The sequence below is a fragment of the Adiantum capillus-veneris genome, chromosome 6 (genome assembly GCF_014529385.1).
Source record: "Adiantum capillus-veneris isolate H3 chromosome 6, ASM1452938v2, whole genome shotgun sequence".
Lineage (NCBI taxonomy): Eukaryota > Viridiplantae > Streptophyta > Polypodiopsida > Polypodiales > Pteridaceae > Adiantum > Adiantum capillus-veneris.
Window position 1 is genome coordinate 62,410,260 of NC_140936.1, and position 15,773 is coordinate 62,426,032.

The following is a 15,773-nucleotide window of genomic DNA, read 5'->3' on the forward strand; positions in this document are numbered from 1 at the left end:
ATGAGTATCTTGGCATAAAGTAGTGCCATATGTTGTTGTGCTCATTGAAGAATGGGTTTGGGTTCAGTTGTACGTGAAATGGGAACCCGTGCTTGCAAAATCCATCTCTTTGACCTTGGTAACAACTCGTATGGCACTTATGTAGTTTCTTTTTGAGTACAAGGTCTTGGAGCCGGTGTATTTTTGGTGATTTTAAGGATTCTATTCCTGTGGAGATGTATGTTGCTATTTCACTAGATACTTGAATGTTTTCTTCTTCATGCACCCAGAGTATCACATGAGCATGCAATGATCCTCTATTCTGGACCTCATATCTAACCAAGTAGTGTTGCACATAGCCCACTACACCTTTTGTGAGTATGTAATCCCACAAAAGCATTTGGAACTTAGAGTGGAAGTTGAGAGTAGTAAAGGAGGCACTTAAGTGTTGTGCAATTAGCTCAATGTTGTTGATTTGAAGGTATCTTATTTTTTGTGACCTCATCAATAGTAAAACTCAAGAAGAAATCAAGCATTCCCCATTCATGAACCATTGTTATCAGGACTTTTAGGTTCTTGTGGTGCCACTAGCAAGAGCCTAGCATCATAGAAGGGGTGTTTCATCGAAGCACATACTTGATAGTGTATTCGTCCATTGATGTACAATTGGTCCTCTTGTAATTTTCAATGTCCTTCTACAACAAGCTCGTGTGTGTATTGTTTGCTAACATGAGTGACTATTTTAGCTGGTACATGATGAGCAGGTATGGCTTGTATAGAGTATACACAGAGAATAAAGTTTATGCACGCATCTTTACATATGCATTGAAGTTGATTTTGTCGTCATATTGGCCTTTCCCAGAAGGGAACAAAAATGGGAAGGTTACTACCTCTATTATGGTGTTCTTTGAGGAGGTCAATGAGGTGGGCAAGTTGTCAGGCCTGAAAGTAGTTGTTCTCTCAAGAAACCATTTATTGCTATAGAGTTGCAAAGAAGAAAATGCATAAGTATTGTTAGCAATGTATGCTCTTGGCCTGGTTGGATTGTCAATGTTTTGTATAATTCTAAGCATCAAGCTTGTATCAAGTTGCACCACTAGTGCAAACGGTGCATTGTCCCAACAATATTATCCACATTGTCATGGCTCAAGATGCAAAGTTCAAGCTTATTTGAACGTTCAGCCATTGACAAGTACTTATGCAGTACAAAGTTGTTCTCAAGATTGAATGCAAGTATGTATGCCAGCTGTGATGCCACTAGTTCTTGCTCTATGAAGCTTGTTCTATGCTCTCCACTCCATGAAAGCAATGGGCTACAATCACACTCAGTAGCTATATGTGAAGTTGATTTCCATTCAGCATTCTCCTCATGTAGTCTAGAAGTAAGGACAGACAATATCTTTTATGTGTATTGAAGCTCTCACAAGCATAGCATTGCACCCATTTCACTTGTATGTGTGCTCTCTCTAATCTAGATAGCAGAAGAACACTATTAGTAAACATTACAATCGATGTCTCAGTTGGATCTTGAGTACAATCAATGGATGTGCTTCTGTGGATGAAAACTATATCACAGACATGGCGTATGCTTGAAGGTTTGAATATTTTTTCAACATCTAAACTCCATTGGTAGGATATGTCAGAGATATCAACCCATGATTGTGCAGATGTCAAACATCTGAGCTTATTTCTCACTAAAGTGAAATCTCTCGCCTTTGATCTATTGAAATGTATCATATGTTTTTTGTGTTGGTCCATTGAACACTTATTTTAGACTCAATAAGTATGTATTCGGCTTCACTATGATGAGAACATTGTGACATTCAGATACTAGTCATGTGCAAGCAGAAAATAACGAAAGCATGTGAGACAACTATGTACATGGTGCTTGATCTCATTCCTATGGGTGTTGTAACTGGGTATAGACACGAAAGAAGGATGCTTGTTCTAGTGTGCCTTGAAAAACAACATATACGAAAGGCTAGATAAGTAGTTTTGAACAAGCTAAACGGAATCTCATTATTTTTATGTGTTCTTCCATTCTTTAGTTATTTAAAAAAAATAGAAAACATGCAAGTGTCCTTGCATGGGGGACTTTGCACGGTCCTCCCTAATTTTTATAATACAAGGAAACGTGTCATTCCCATGGCAGTGTGCAAATTTCGACGTTCATTTCACTGCGTTCTCAGTGGCCAAGAATAAAATGTGGTAGTGCTCACTTCAAGCATACTCATTTTTGGCATCATTAACGCATGTGTTGGCCTTTTCAAGCCGCATCTAGCATACATTAATCATTAAACTTGGCCTGTTAACAAGCCCTGATGACTGCTTAATAACTATTTAGGCTTCTACAAAGCTTATCTTGCAGTTCTTTGCTCTTTTTTCCATGTTGGCAGCGAAGCTGCATGACACCGCATCATGGCTCTTTCTGTATGAACCATCAAAGAACAACGCATGTGCATTGCTGATCTGTGGCACTTATTCAACTACCCTTCTCACCACCTCTTCCTTAGCAAGAAGGGGATTCTCCTTGTAAGTCAACAAATCAGCTAGGGTAGCTCTTCCACTGTCTTCCACTAAGAAAGAGAATTCAAACTCTTACAGCTCAATTACCCATTTCTTCACCACATTTGACATGTTAGTGCCATTAATTAACTGTGGAAAAAAGGCATAACTCGTTAAGAAAACAAAAGGTTGTGGTAGCAAGTAATGACAAAATCATCGACAAGCAAATATTACATTGGCCATCACTAGCTCTTACTCACTACACAATCAAATATCTCGTGTTTGTAAATATACAAGAGTTGTATCTAGGCTTTCTTATACGTTGACTGCAATGAAACATAATAACATCAGAAAGGTTTGAAAATTAAGTAGGGTGCATGAAACATTTTGTAACATTTAATACGCTAGTAACTTGTGTGTAGCGGAAATTGATAACATAGTGAGCATTTTATTAAACAAGTTCCTAATGAGCATAGAGTGAATACTTAATGCAAGAAAGCAATATAACAATTTACACCTAGCTACACAATTGAGGACCGGATTTACATGGAGCCGGTCCCCCCTCCATAAAGGCTCTGTATTATAGCTTCTCCCATCAAAGGAGACTTTTGTACAATACAACTCTTGTGTTCCTTAATCGTTGGTGCAATGAAGATGGGAGCTTCATGCACAAAACTATGCTTGAAAAATACACCTAATATCCCTAGCCTCAGTCCCAAGACCTCACACACCTTCAAAAATGGTGAGAGCTAGCAGGGAGTGAGGATAGATTGAGAGGAAGAAGATGTATCTTATGAGAAAGAATTATTCTCCTCACATAATCACTCTAATATCATAGCTTAGCTTAGTAATTAGCATGGTAGAGGAGATGATCATGCCATTGAAGCTTGGCTCTTGGTTGGATTTGCATTCCATAGCCAAGAGTTTTTGGTGTAGGCCTCTACTTCTCCATGCTTGGAGAAGATGGAGTTCTTCTTGCACACATGAGTTGTGTGTGTGTGTGTGTGTGTGTGTGTGTGTGTGTGTGGTGTGTGTGTGTGTGTGTGTGTATGTGTGTGTGTGTAGCAATGTGTTAGAGTAAAATGCAGCCTTCTCTCTCATCTTGGTCGACCCCTCTTGCTATTTTCTCATGCTGGCATCCCATCGGCTCATGTAAAGCTTAGCCAATAAAAAATTAGCAGCATAGTTAATAGCCTTGAGGCATGTGTCCCCGTTTTCCCTTTTGTGAGAGCTTTAGGTAATAAAATAATTCAATTAAACTCTCATTGGACCTCTTACTCTTCTGGCCATTAAGAATCAGGCAAGCCATTCGGCTACTGGATGCTCATTGGACCCCTTGGTAGACTGTCCAATTGTCTTCTAGGGAGCTTAATTTCTATTGGTTCTTTTATCAAGCATTTTTAAATTGCTTAGACTAAATTTACTCTAGCCTAATTTCATTGGTCCACCTCTATGGCCATCCAATAGGATTTAAGGGGAGGTTGGGGGCAATTGGCCTAGGAGCCTGACATGTGTCCAGTTTTCCCTTTGTGTAAAGGGGGAGCCTTGGAGTGAGTGTGTGTGTGTGTGTGTGTGTGTGTGTGTGTGTGTGTGTGTGTGTGTGTGTGTGTGTGTGTGTGTGTGTGTGTTTCTCTCTCATCCCCTACAATAAGGGCTCGTCCTCTCCTTCCTAGGGATGTGGGAAGACTTTTTAGTCTTCCCATGACCATCCAATTTTCTCCTTACCTTGGCCATTGGATAAATGATTTAAGTTTTGGAACCTTAGCCTATGGAAGTCTTAATGAAGCTGAACCTTAGGTCTTTTAAGGCCCATTGAAGCACATTGCTCTTTGCAGATTGTCCCCCTTCCATTTGGTGCTTGAGAGCGTTAGCTACCGCAAGCATGTCTACACATTAGTCTGTATCAATCTTCCATAGTAGAGTGACAAGCTCTACTTGATGTTTGAGAGACGTCGTCTCCACAAACATGATCCTAAGTATGCATACTCATTAACATGTGCAGACAATAAAGAAAAAGAGAGTCTTGTAAGACAAAAACTTTGTTCATTAAAAAATATTTACATTTGTTTACTCTAGGGAATCATTGTAAGCATTGACAAGGTTTAGGTTATCCTTTAATTGCAAGCCTTGCATCCATCTAGCATCTTCAAAATGATAATTCTTAAACTTGATAAGATATTGTTGGATAGTCTTACCGCCTCGTAATACCTTGTCTTTGTGTTAGAGAATGGACTTGGGCTACAACACTTCTTCTTGGTCCTCGATCTTCGGTGAGTCTCCTTTGTAAGGCTTTAGTAGGCTCACGTGGAAAGCATTGTGTATGAGCCAATGGTTGGGCAGCTTGAGTTGATAGGCCATCTCATTGATTGGCCTAAGAATCTGAAAGGGACCATAGTATTGATGGTCGGCTTTCAAAACCGTGACCGTGAGAACCACACCCTAAGGAAGGGAAGGTTTGTTACCAAAAGAAGAAAAAAAACAAAAACAAAAAAGAAGCTCTTACCATTCACCATACCCCCCCCCCCCCCCCTCCCCAAGGTTAACCACTACTGGGCGCCGCCAGTTTGGCCACACATCTCTCCATTATCGCCAGGAGACGAACTCCTCTCTCTCCTACTGCCCGGCTCTGCCAATATTCTCTCTCTCTCCTACTCTCCACTGCATCACCCGGCCCGGTAGGTGCATTGGTGCCTCTGTCACACCCTCCGGCGGGCCGCCACAGATATTATCCTCTCTCTCTCTCTTCCTAATATTCTCCCTCCCTCTCTCTGCTTGTCCACACCCAGCCCCGACGGGCCACTATACCCCCCCCTCCCCCCCCCCTGTTTTCTTCCTGGGGGACCACCTCCTAATATCCCCCCCCCTCACCTAGCCCTAACTCTAGCTCTCTCTCACTCTCTCCTTTAGTAAGGCCCTGCGGGCCTTAGGGCAAGCCCTCTCTCTCTCTCTCTCTCTCTCTCTCTCTCTCTCTCTCTCTCTCTCTCTCTCTCTCTCTCTCTCTCTCTCTCTCTCTCTCTCTCTCTCTCTCTCTCTCTCTCTCTCTCTCTCTCTCTCTCTCTCTCTCTACCCTCCTCCCTCACTTATCCTCTCCCTCCCTCCTCAACCCTTGCTCTCCCTCTCTCTTACTCCCATGGTGGGAACCCCCCTCCCCCCCCCCCCCATTCTCTTAACTCATCCTCTCCCTCCCTCTTGTCTCCCGTTGACTACGCCCGCTATACCCCCCCCCCCCTCAAATTTCGGCAGCAGGCGGCCCCGCCCTCTCCCTGTCACGCCCACACACCTACCCCCGGCCCTCGCGGGCGCTTGGAACCACACACAACCACACACGCCCCTCTATTTCCCCCCCCCCCCCCTCTCCACACCCTCTCCCTCTCTCCTTCACGTTGTGTGCGTGCCCTGCAGGCAGCCGCCATCTCCGTGCTCTCTCTCTCCTTAGCCAATGCAGGCCCTCGCGACGCTACACACACACACACACCTACACATATACACGCACACACATGTCCCCCCTCTCTCGCCCCATCTCCTCCCCCGCCTCTGCATTATATAATCCCCCCCCCCCCGCTCCCACGCACGCATTCGCACATATACATATACAACTACACACACACACTCATGTGTACGCACACACCTATATCCATACACCTACCCACCCATACATACATACACACACACGCATAAAATCACACACCGAACTACAAAAAAAAAAAAAAAAACGGAAGATTCAACGGCATGGACACCATCCACAGAAGAAAGCGGCCAAAAGCACGCGACACCGACAACAAAAAGAGCAAAGGTGCTGAAGGCATGCCCCGGCCGACCCCGAAAAGACGTACGCGCTACACCAACGTACCGGCAACACACCATTTGCCGGCATCATGCAACCACAACACCATTTTCAGTAAACCGTAGGTTATCATCATCATTTTTTCAGTTTTCACCCAAGTATTGTAAAATTCCCAATTTGTAAATTCCCTCTCTCTAGGTGATGGTCACAAAGGCCCACCTAGAGGTTTTCATTTTTAATAACTCCCAAGACAAAGCAAGGGTCAACCACATCGGGCCCACCGCCTTGCTTTGTCTCCCCAATTAGCTTACCCTAATCAAACCGGGATTACCCTAATCCAAGCAGCCAACACCTATAAAAGGGCACTAAGAGGTCACTATCAGGGGGGGGGAGGCAGTTCATGAGAGGTCAGCATTTGGTAGAGTTTTAGTGGAAAGAATTGATACTATTGGCATCACGGGGAGGGGACTTGTGTGATGGTTTGCTTTGGAAATTGCACCATGTGAAGGGAGCTACGTACACCTCTCAACTCCAATGGTCGATGCACACACACATACACGTTCTTGGTAGCAAGTTTCACAATCATCGAGTCGTCTTTAGAGAACGCACCAAGTAGTTTCACCATCTCTTCTCTCTACCTCTCTATCATCACGGTGTGCCGCCTCGACGGAAGGAAGGTCATTGTAAATACTGCAAAAATAATTCTCCCTCACACCCCCGAGGGTTTTCATCATTTGTCAATCTCTCTCTCTCTCTCTCTCTCTCTCTCTCTCTCTCTCTCTCTCTCTCTCTCTCTCTCTCTCTCTGTGTGTGTGTGTGTGTGTGTGTGTGTGTGTGTGTGTGTGTGTGTGTGTGTGTGTGTGTGTGTGTGTGTGTGTAAGTTTGTGGTGTTCACATCACCGTGCTCTGCGTCCTAGCCGCTCAAAGCTAGGTGGTGCCCCCCCTATTCGCTTACCGTGACCGGCTCGAGGCGTGCCATCGGCCCCCGGCGTTTTAGAGGCCATCGGGGTTCGGGTGTCACTTTGCTCCTGTCATTATTTTTTTGCTAACTTAGCATAGTACTTTTGGTGTCCTGTAGGATTTTTTCCCGTGTTGTGTACCTTAATCGACCCTTGGGAAACTTGAGCAAGACCCAATCATTTTTTTTAAAGGCTAGGGCACTTCTGTGCTTTTATCAACAGCAGTCTTTTCCCTTTGTTGAGAGATGGATATAGCATCCTTAATATTTTGGAAAGATTCTTGCAGGTCTTGGCTATATTCATATGCAACGAAGATCTTTCCATGTACCTTGAGTAGCAGGGGACCTTTTGATCTTCCCTCCATCACCTCAAAAGGTGCATTTTTCATGGAAGTATGTACAGTGTTATTGTAAGCATACTCCACTAAGGGTAAGTACTTCTCCCATTGGGACTTTTGATTTACTTCTGTGACATAAGCTTTTAGTAGATCAAGAATCTTTAGGTTAGCTATTTCACTTTGGCCATCCGTTTGGGGATGATAGGCTGAAAAGAAGTTTAGCCTTGTACCTAAATTCTCAAAGAGACCCTTCCAAAAATTACTACTCATTCTAGGATCTCTATCTGACACTATGGACATTGGCAAGCCGTGGTACTTGCATATTTATGATATAAAGAGGGTTGCCATTTGATGGGCCTTGATAGTCTTTTTGACAGTGACGAAGGAAATTTGGAATGGCGGCCTCTACACCAAAACAAACTCCATTGCGCCACAAGGGAAATGAGATGAGGGCACCACCTAGTCTTGGAAGCGTGGACTAGGACCGCTACACAAAGAGAGAGAGAGAGAGAGAGAGAGAGAGAGAGAGAGAGAGAGAGATCACTATGAATGAAGCATTAACCTTAGTGTGTGTACAAGGAATGGATGACTTCAAACACTCCCACCACAAATAGCATGTAGGTTACCAAACAACCACTCAAGGATTAGCCAAGATCACATCAAGCACTCTCACACACATATAAAAGATTTCTCTTAATTAACATAAGTAAGAGGAGGAGAGGTTACTAGCATGAAACAATTTGCACTCTAGGATGTGCAAGAATAGAGTGAATGAATGAGCTTATGGGCTCATGGTGAGTGATACAAAGACTCAATGGGCTGAGGGAGGCTTGAAATTACAAAGGGGAAGGCCTCTTTATTTAGGAAAGAGAGTGATTAGGAGTGAGGTTAAGATCCAAGTGTAATTTGTACAAATGAAGCTTGATTAGGGGCATTCAACCAATGAAGAAGCTCCTTCCTCCATAGCTTGAGTCTAAGAGCTTCCTTATTTTAAAATGTAAAGAATCTACATAAAATCAATACATATCTAGTAATAATAGAAAGGAGTTGAATGAGAACTTATGAATTACAACAAGATTAAGCATGACTTGAGAGGTGATTAGAAGAGGAATTTTGATGGGTTTTTGAGCTTGAGAGAGAGGAGGAAGGAGAGGAGGGTGAGAAGACTAATGGCTGATTTTTAGAGAAGGTCTCAATGTGGAAAAGGAAGGGTGTGTGTGTGTAAAGGTAGAGGGGGTGGTCTCCACCACAGTTGAAAAAACTGGCGTCCGCCATTTTGGCCATATCTCCTAGACCGTAGATGCAAAAATTATAAAAAAAACTATGGTCAGAATCTCCAGCTCATCAGCTACAACTTTGATGAAGACAACTTTTCTTGGATCGGAGTGGAAGTATTTTTTAAAAATTCAGCAAAACCATGTGTCTGGTTCCTTCCTTTACCAAGTCTTCCACTTGGGTCCCATCTGTTTGAATCATCATATGGCTCCAAAGCCATGATGATATGAGCCACTCATGACCCTTGAATCATGGGTGCATGGCTCCACAACCACATCATATCTTTTCTTTTCACATTTACATATTTTTCCTTCCCTTTACCACTAGGTTCTCCCTCTACCTTTCACCTCCGGTGAACTAGTCAAGAAAAAATTCCTATCAAATCATTTTTTAAATTTTTCCAAGAGGTTGTTCTCACTCTTTCTTTTATTGTAAACCTCTAGAAGCAAGGAAAACCAACAAAATATAATAAACAAAAATTTGTGATAGGCTCGGATCAACAGGTATGAAATGTGCTTGTTTATTAAACTTGTCTACTATCATCCATATTCCTGTATTCCCATGGATAGACTTGGGCAATCCAAAGATAAAATCCATGGATATGCTCTCCCATGGTGAATTAGGGATTGGCAAATGTTGAAGCAATCCAGGTTGCTTCCCTCTATCAAACTTTATCTTTTATACCACGCATTTTGAAACATACTCTTGTATGTTTGTTTTCATGGCAGGCCAATAGAAATGTGTTTCTATTCTTTTTAGGGTAGACTGAATCCCTCTATGCCCCGCATAAGGAGGAGCATGAGATTCATACATTACTTTCTCACGTAGTGAGCTAGTAAAGCATAGTCTATTGCCATAAAGAAGATAACCATCTTGTAGAATAAGTGGTTCTTCCTTCTTTCCTAGTGCAAGGGTTGTAATCACATCTCTAAAATTGGAATCAATAGCGTACTCATCTATCATAGAAGATAGATCATTGTGAGTTGCTATGGATACCGCATTCACTCTCGATCGTCTTGAGAGTGCATCAACTACTTGATTATGCTTGCCAGCAATGTGAGAAATATAAGAATGAGATTGCAAAAGGAAATTTTCCCACCTCATTTGTTTGTCGGAGAGCTTGGTCTGCGTCATGAAATATTTACAGCTTTGGTGATCCGTTTGCAGAATGAAAGGAGTCCCCAATAAATAGTGCTTCCATGAGTCTAGAGCATGTAGAACTGCTAATAGTTCCTTCTCATATATCCCTAGAGCTTGCTCAACAGGTTCGAGCCTTTCACTTTTGTAGGCTATGGTGTGCCCTTCTTGAAGCAAAAAGCTCCAAGGCAATCACCATAGGCGTCACATTGGACCTCAAATGGCTTAGAGAGATCCGGTAGTATAAGCACAGGTAGAGAGATAAGCTTTGCTTTAAGCTTTTCAAAAGCATTGTTCTCCTTGGTAGACCATGTATACCTAACATTTTTCTTTGCTAGGTCATGTAATGCTCCTCCAATTTGTGAGAACTTTTCTATGAAGCATCTACAGTATGCACACATACCTATAAAGCTTCTTAGTTGATACAGATTCCTTGGATTAGGTCATTATTTTATTACCTCTATGCCATCTTGAGAGATAATGTGACCTAAATATTGAATCTCTTGTAAGAAAAATTCACTTTTTTTTATTAATATAAAGTTTATTCTCTTGTAAAACTTGAAATATTACTTGGAGGTGCTGCTTGTGTTTGTCTAATGAATTAGAGTAGATGATTATATCATCAAAGAAGTAAAGGTTTGGTGAGGCCTGAATAGCTTCTCCATCAGACGGTTAAATGTGGTTGGTGCATTGATCAAGCCAAAGGGCATGACATGTACTCGTAAAGACCAAACGTAGTGCAAAAATGCGGTCTTTACAATGTCTTGATCAACTATCCTTATTTGATGGTAGCCACTTTTTAGGTCAATTCTACTGAATTAGGTCGACCCCTGTATCTTATCAAATAGGTCTTCTACCCGTGGAATGGGAAACCTATTCTTGATAGTTATCCTCTTTAGTGCTCTATAGTCGATACACATACGATATGTGCCATCTTTCTTTTGCACTAATAACACTAGTGAAAAAATGGAGATGAGCTAGGCCTAACTATGCCTTTCTCAACCAACTCATGCACTTGCCGCATAATCTCCTCTTGTTGATCTTGAGAAACTCGGCAAGGAGGTTTATTAGGCGGTGAGCTTCCTGGAAGAAGTTCAATTGCATGGTTGTCATCCCCTCATTTAGGAGCACAAGGGATGTCATCAATAAAAACATCTTGAAATCCCGTAAGAAAATTGGATAACTCTAATTTCTTGTGATTGTTTTTTTTTTTTTTTGCTAAAGCATTAGATTCATTTTGAGAATCTTTAACAAAAATCATGTACACAAAAATAGAGCTCTTTATTGACTTATTGAAAGCTTGCTTATGTACAATGGGTATGGTGTTACCCAACTCCTTAGCATCTATGTACATATCCTTTTTCCTGAACCTAAAGTAGATTTGCCTTTGGAATTTGACATTGGCAGCTATGCAATCAAACCATGGTGCCCCTAGGATTGCATCCTCATGCTTGAGAGGAGAGATGAAGAAATCCTCCTTGTCCACATAGATTTGGACATGAAGCCTCAATTTCCCCAATTAAGGGAGTGATTGAGTCTTCTTGCCCCTTGAAAGCACCATCGGCAAGTAGGACATCTCCCATCTCATAGGCTTCAATGCCTAGCTTGGTGGCCAGCTCTGTGGATATGAATTGTGAGTAGAACAGGGTCAAAGAGAATGATAGCATCATGTTCTCTTACCTCTTTCCAAGCATGGCATAGAGGAGATCCTTTGTGATGAGCATCCTCTTCTTGAATTTTGACCAAGGTAGCTCTAGGAGGCTCATTTCGTGTATTCTTGTGGGGACAAGCACGATAGGCATGCCCTTGCTCCGCGCACTTGAAACAACGGCTATCTTTATGATAACACTCTAGCTCTTCAGGAGAGAGTTTATTTTTGCCTTTATAAACTCCCTTCTCCTTAGCTTTGTTGTTGTTGGCATTGCCTTTAGGAGACTTTTGGACGTTGTCCTTCCCCTTAGGCTCGTTACAGTCCTTGTTTTCCGTGGGCTTAAGATTTCTCTTACCCCTTGATGGAAGTTGATTCTTAAAGCCACCATGATATGGTGTATGACCGCATATATGGTGCGTGGCCTTTGGGAGTTAACATACTCCACCATATCCTTGGTTAAACCCACGCAAAATTGTTGTTTTTGCAAAATTTGAAGACAGTGTCTTTGAGATGTAAATCCCAAAACTTGTCTACATATTTGTGAATAGATTTTTAGGGAGAGAGCTTTAAGCTTCGCCATTCGGTGAGGTTTTGTCTTTGGCATCAGTAGCCAAAAACTACTTTATGATGGATTCTCTTAAAGCTCTCCATGTTCGTGGAGCTTCACCGTTTGCTCATGTTGGAATTAGGGTTGCAGAGAAACACACATAGCTTGGAGAAGACGAAGGAAGCTCAAGGCACACAATAGAGAGTGTGTTACTTAGTGTGCAATGGAAAGATAGATAGCCCTAGAGTGATGGGCGTATATACAATGCACGGGGGGGAAAACCTCCTAAAGAGGGAAAAAATGCCCCGGCGGTCCTAGTGTGTTCACACACATCACTACCACATGTATATGGTAACAAATCCCCCTTGGAGTGATGTGGTGAACGCCCTGGAGTGATGCGGTGAACGAGAGCTGGCACATGAGTAAAGGGAAGTGCCGTGCCTTGAGGACAGGATCAGTCCACAAAGGGGAGTAAGCCCAAAGCTTTGCGAAAAGCTTCAAGCTTCTTACGAGAGAATGCCTTTGTGAAAAGATCTGCAAGGTTGTCCTGTGTTGGCACATAAGCCAAGGTGATCTCTCCTGCTGAGAGCCTCTCCCTAACATAGTGGTAATGCACCTCAATGTGCTTTGTGCGAGCATGAAAAACTAGGTTCCTTGCAACTGCCACTGCGCTCTGGCTGTCAGTGTAGATAGTATTGGCAGTGTCTTGTCCAACACCCAAATCAACCATAAGGCGTCTGAGCCATACACACTCAACCGTAGCTGTGAAGAATGCCCTGTACTCAGCCTCACAACTCGAAGTGGCCACAGTAGGTTACTTCTTGCTCAACCATGATATACATGAACTGCCAAGCATGAAACAAAAACCACTTGTGGACACTCGCGTATCAAAACAACCAGCCCAATCTAAGTCCGAAAAAGCATGTAAGTCTGGCGGCAATGATCCCCCCTTGGGATAAAACAAGCCAACATGTAAAGTGCCACTAAGGTAGTGAAAAATCCTCTTGACAGCCTGCCACTGCTTAGACCCTGGGCTATGCATAAATCTGATGACCTGTGAGAATGCAAACTGAATATCCAACCTCGTGTTGGAGGAGGATGGAGAAAAGGGTGACCTCTTTCTCGCCTTTTTCTTCCCTTGTTCCTCCTTGTCTACACCATCACTTTCTTCAGAAGAGGAAGAGGATGAAGAAGATGGAGAAGAGGGTGACCTATTTCTCGCCTTTTTCTTCTCTTGTTTATTCTCTTCCCTCTTTGAATTATGGTGTAGAGAAGTATGTGATGGTATTCTCCGCTTAGGGGTTGTTGGAGAGCATTTTGCCCACCGTCTTCGTGGAGCCATCTCCGTCGAGGTGGCAGGAGACTCACTTCTTTCTCGTTCTTTTGGTGGGGGTTCTACCGTTGAAGCTTGGGTTCTCCTTTGAGAGAGAGATGCGTCATCAAGTAGTAAATTTTTGAGTCCTTTGTACGGATTCTCCTCTTCTTTCCTTATTGGAGAGAGTCCTCTTTTGGAAGTCTCACAAGGAGGCTTCCTAGGTACTCTCTCTTCTTTGTAGGGAGTTTGGAAAATGCCATGGGTGTGCATTTGTTGTAGCACTTCACCTTGGAGGGATGGACTTCCTAGGGCTTGTTGAAGCCTAGAACAAGATAATTTACAAGCATAGGGGCATCATTAGTTGCTCTTTCATAGCAAAATCAAAGCTATCCACATTCATTTCAATCTCTTTTCCCTTGCCAGCAATACTAGCAAATTTTAGGTATAAGTTTTACTTGTACTTTGGCACTTCAAGCCCTAGTTGCTACTTCTCTTTACCTTCAAAGGTAAGCACTCAAGCATATATACCCATGGCTCGAATATTATTAATTGCAAGGAATAGAAGAGAGGGTTCAATAGAGCCAAGATAGCGCCGGTTTTTTTCAAGATTCTAATAGCTCAATAATGGTTAAGTGATAGGCAAGCCTCATAGGACTCCATTATTAAGACCATAGCTCTCGACGGATCCCCATTAACTACATAAAGCAAGTGTGCTTCAAGGATGAAAATCCCTATTCTACTTACTCTTTGCAATTAATAACACCAACCATTTGTAGCAAGTTTGAGGACCTCTCTTCTTGAGCAAAAAAAGAAAACCAATAGCTCTGATACCAATGAAACATTTAATGCACTAGTAACTTGTGTGTAGTAAAAATTGATAACATAGTGAGCATTTCATTAAGAACGAGTTCCTAATGAGCATAGAGAGAGTACTTAATTTGATAAAGCAACATAACAATTTACACCTAGATAATTTGGTATTGATAATACTTGAAAAGAGAGAGAAATAGAACAATTGACAACAGTTGAGGACCGGATTTAAATGGAGCCGGTCCCCCCTCCATAAAGGCTTTGTATTTGATAGCCGTTTTTTGGCTCTCCATAATTGCCATAGTAAGTTACTCCACCCAACCAAATTCACCCAAACGCTATGGCTATCCCTACCATTTCACTGTACATAGCCGTGTGTGAGTTAGGGGGCTTTTCCCATATCTTCTTAAAAACCCTCAGCTAGCTAGTCTATGGGCTAGTTGAGCCAAAAAAATAAAAAAATAAAAAAATAAAAGTATATTATGGCCTCTTTGTGTGTAAATATTTCATTGTATATATGGCCTAAATATAGGGATTTTTTATAATTATTTTGGTATTTTATTTAAATATTTCTACTTAGGTGTGTGTTTTATTAAACCTATGTACACCTTCTTTCATCCTCTTACACCATAATTATATTTTTTGCCAATATGTACATACTCTAACCTCATATTTTTCCTTTATACAAATCACTCCCACATTTTCACCCTCACCCTCGTGAAAACAAAAAATTGATTTCTACTCATTGGTCACATTTATTATATTATTTACTTGCATACCTTTTCCTCTTTCACCCAAAATAATTCAAAGAGGGACCATATCATATGATTCCAATATCTTTCCATATCCATAACTCCTCCATATTTTTATTATTATTTTTACTCATTATTCTAACACCATGTGCTCATTGAGCTAAAGTCCATGAATAGCCCATACACTAGTCCCACCATGTATATATTTCTTTATCCACCAATAATCCTCCTCCATGCATGTGTTAAGAGTAACTTGGATGCTTTGTATTATGATATGACAAAGGAGGGGCTCACTCTTGGATGCATTGTACAAATTCAACAAAGGAGGGGGCCACTAAAAGACTTTTGCAGGCACAAAAAACATGCTTTTTGGTGAGAATTTTGGCACCTATCTCCACTCCGAATTTGGAGCGGTGGTCAAAAGAGAAAATGTAGCCCACGCTCTGAATAATTACCTCAAATTTTTTCATGATTTTTGGAGCTACCAACGGTGAGCTATGATTTTTTGAGTGGACCCCAGTCTGCCCACTTTTCTCACAAGTAGCCCTTAGTCTTCTCTCACCCTTCCACACACCTACTCACTCTTACACATCCCTCCCTCTCCTTCCCTCACTCAAACCTGCAATTTCCATGGCTTCTCCCACCCTCTTCACCATTACCCTTCTCTCTCATCCCTATAGTTCTTTTATGAACCTCTACATACATACACCCTCTCCATGTCT

At 42.1% G+C, this 15,773-nt stretch overlaps 1 long non-coding RNA gene across 1 annotated transcript in view; it reads right to left on the bottom strand.

Moving 5' to 3' along the window:
- Positions 1-1,996: 1,996 nt before the first annotated feature.
- Positions 1,997-15,773, bottom strand: part of LOC147455604 (uncharacterized) — a 58,498-nt gene continuing 44,721 nt past the window's right edge. Inside the window, exon 3 of the long non-coding RNA XR_015188496.1 lies at positions 1,997-2,634. This is a non-coding gene — a long non-coding RNA (uncharacterized LOC147455604). The remainder of the gene's footprint in view (positions 2,635-15,773) is intronic.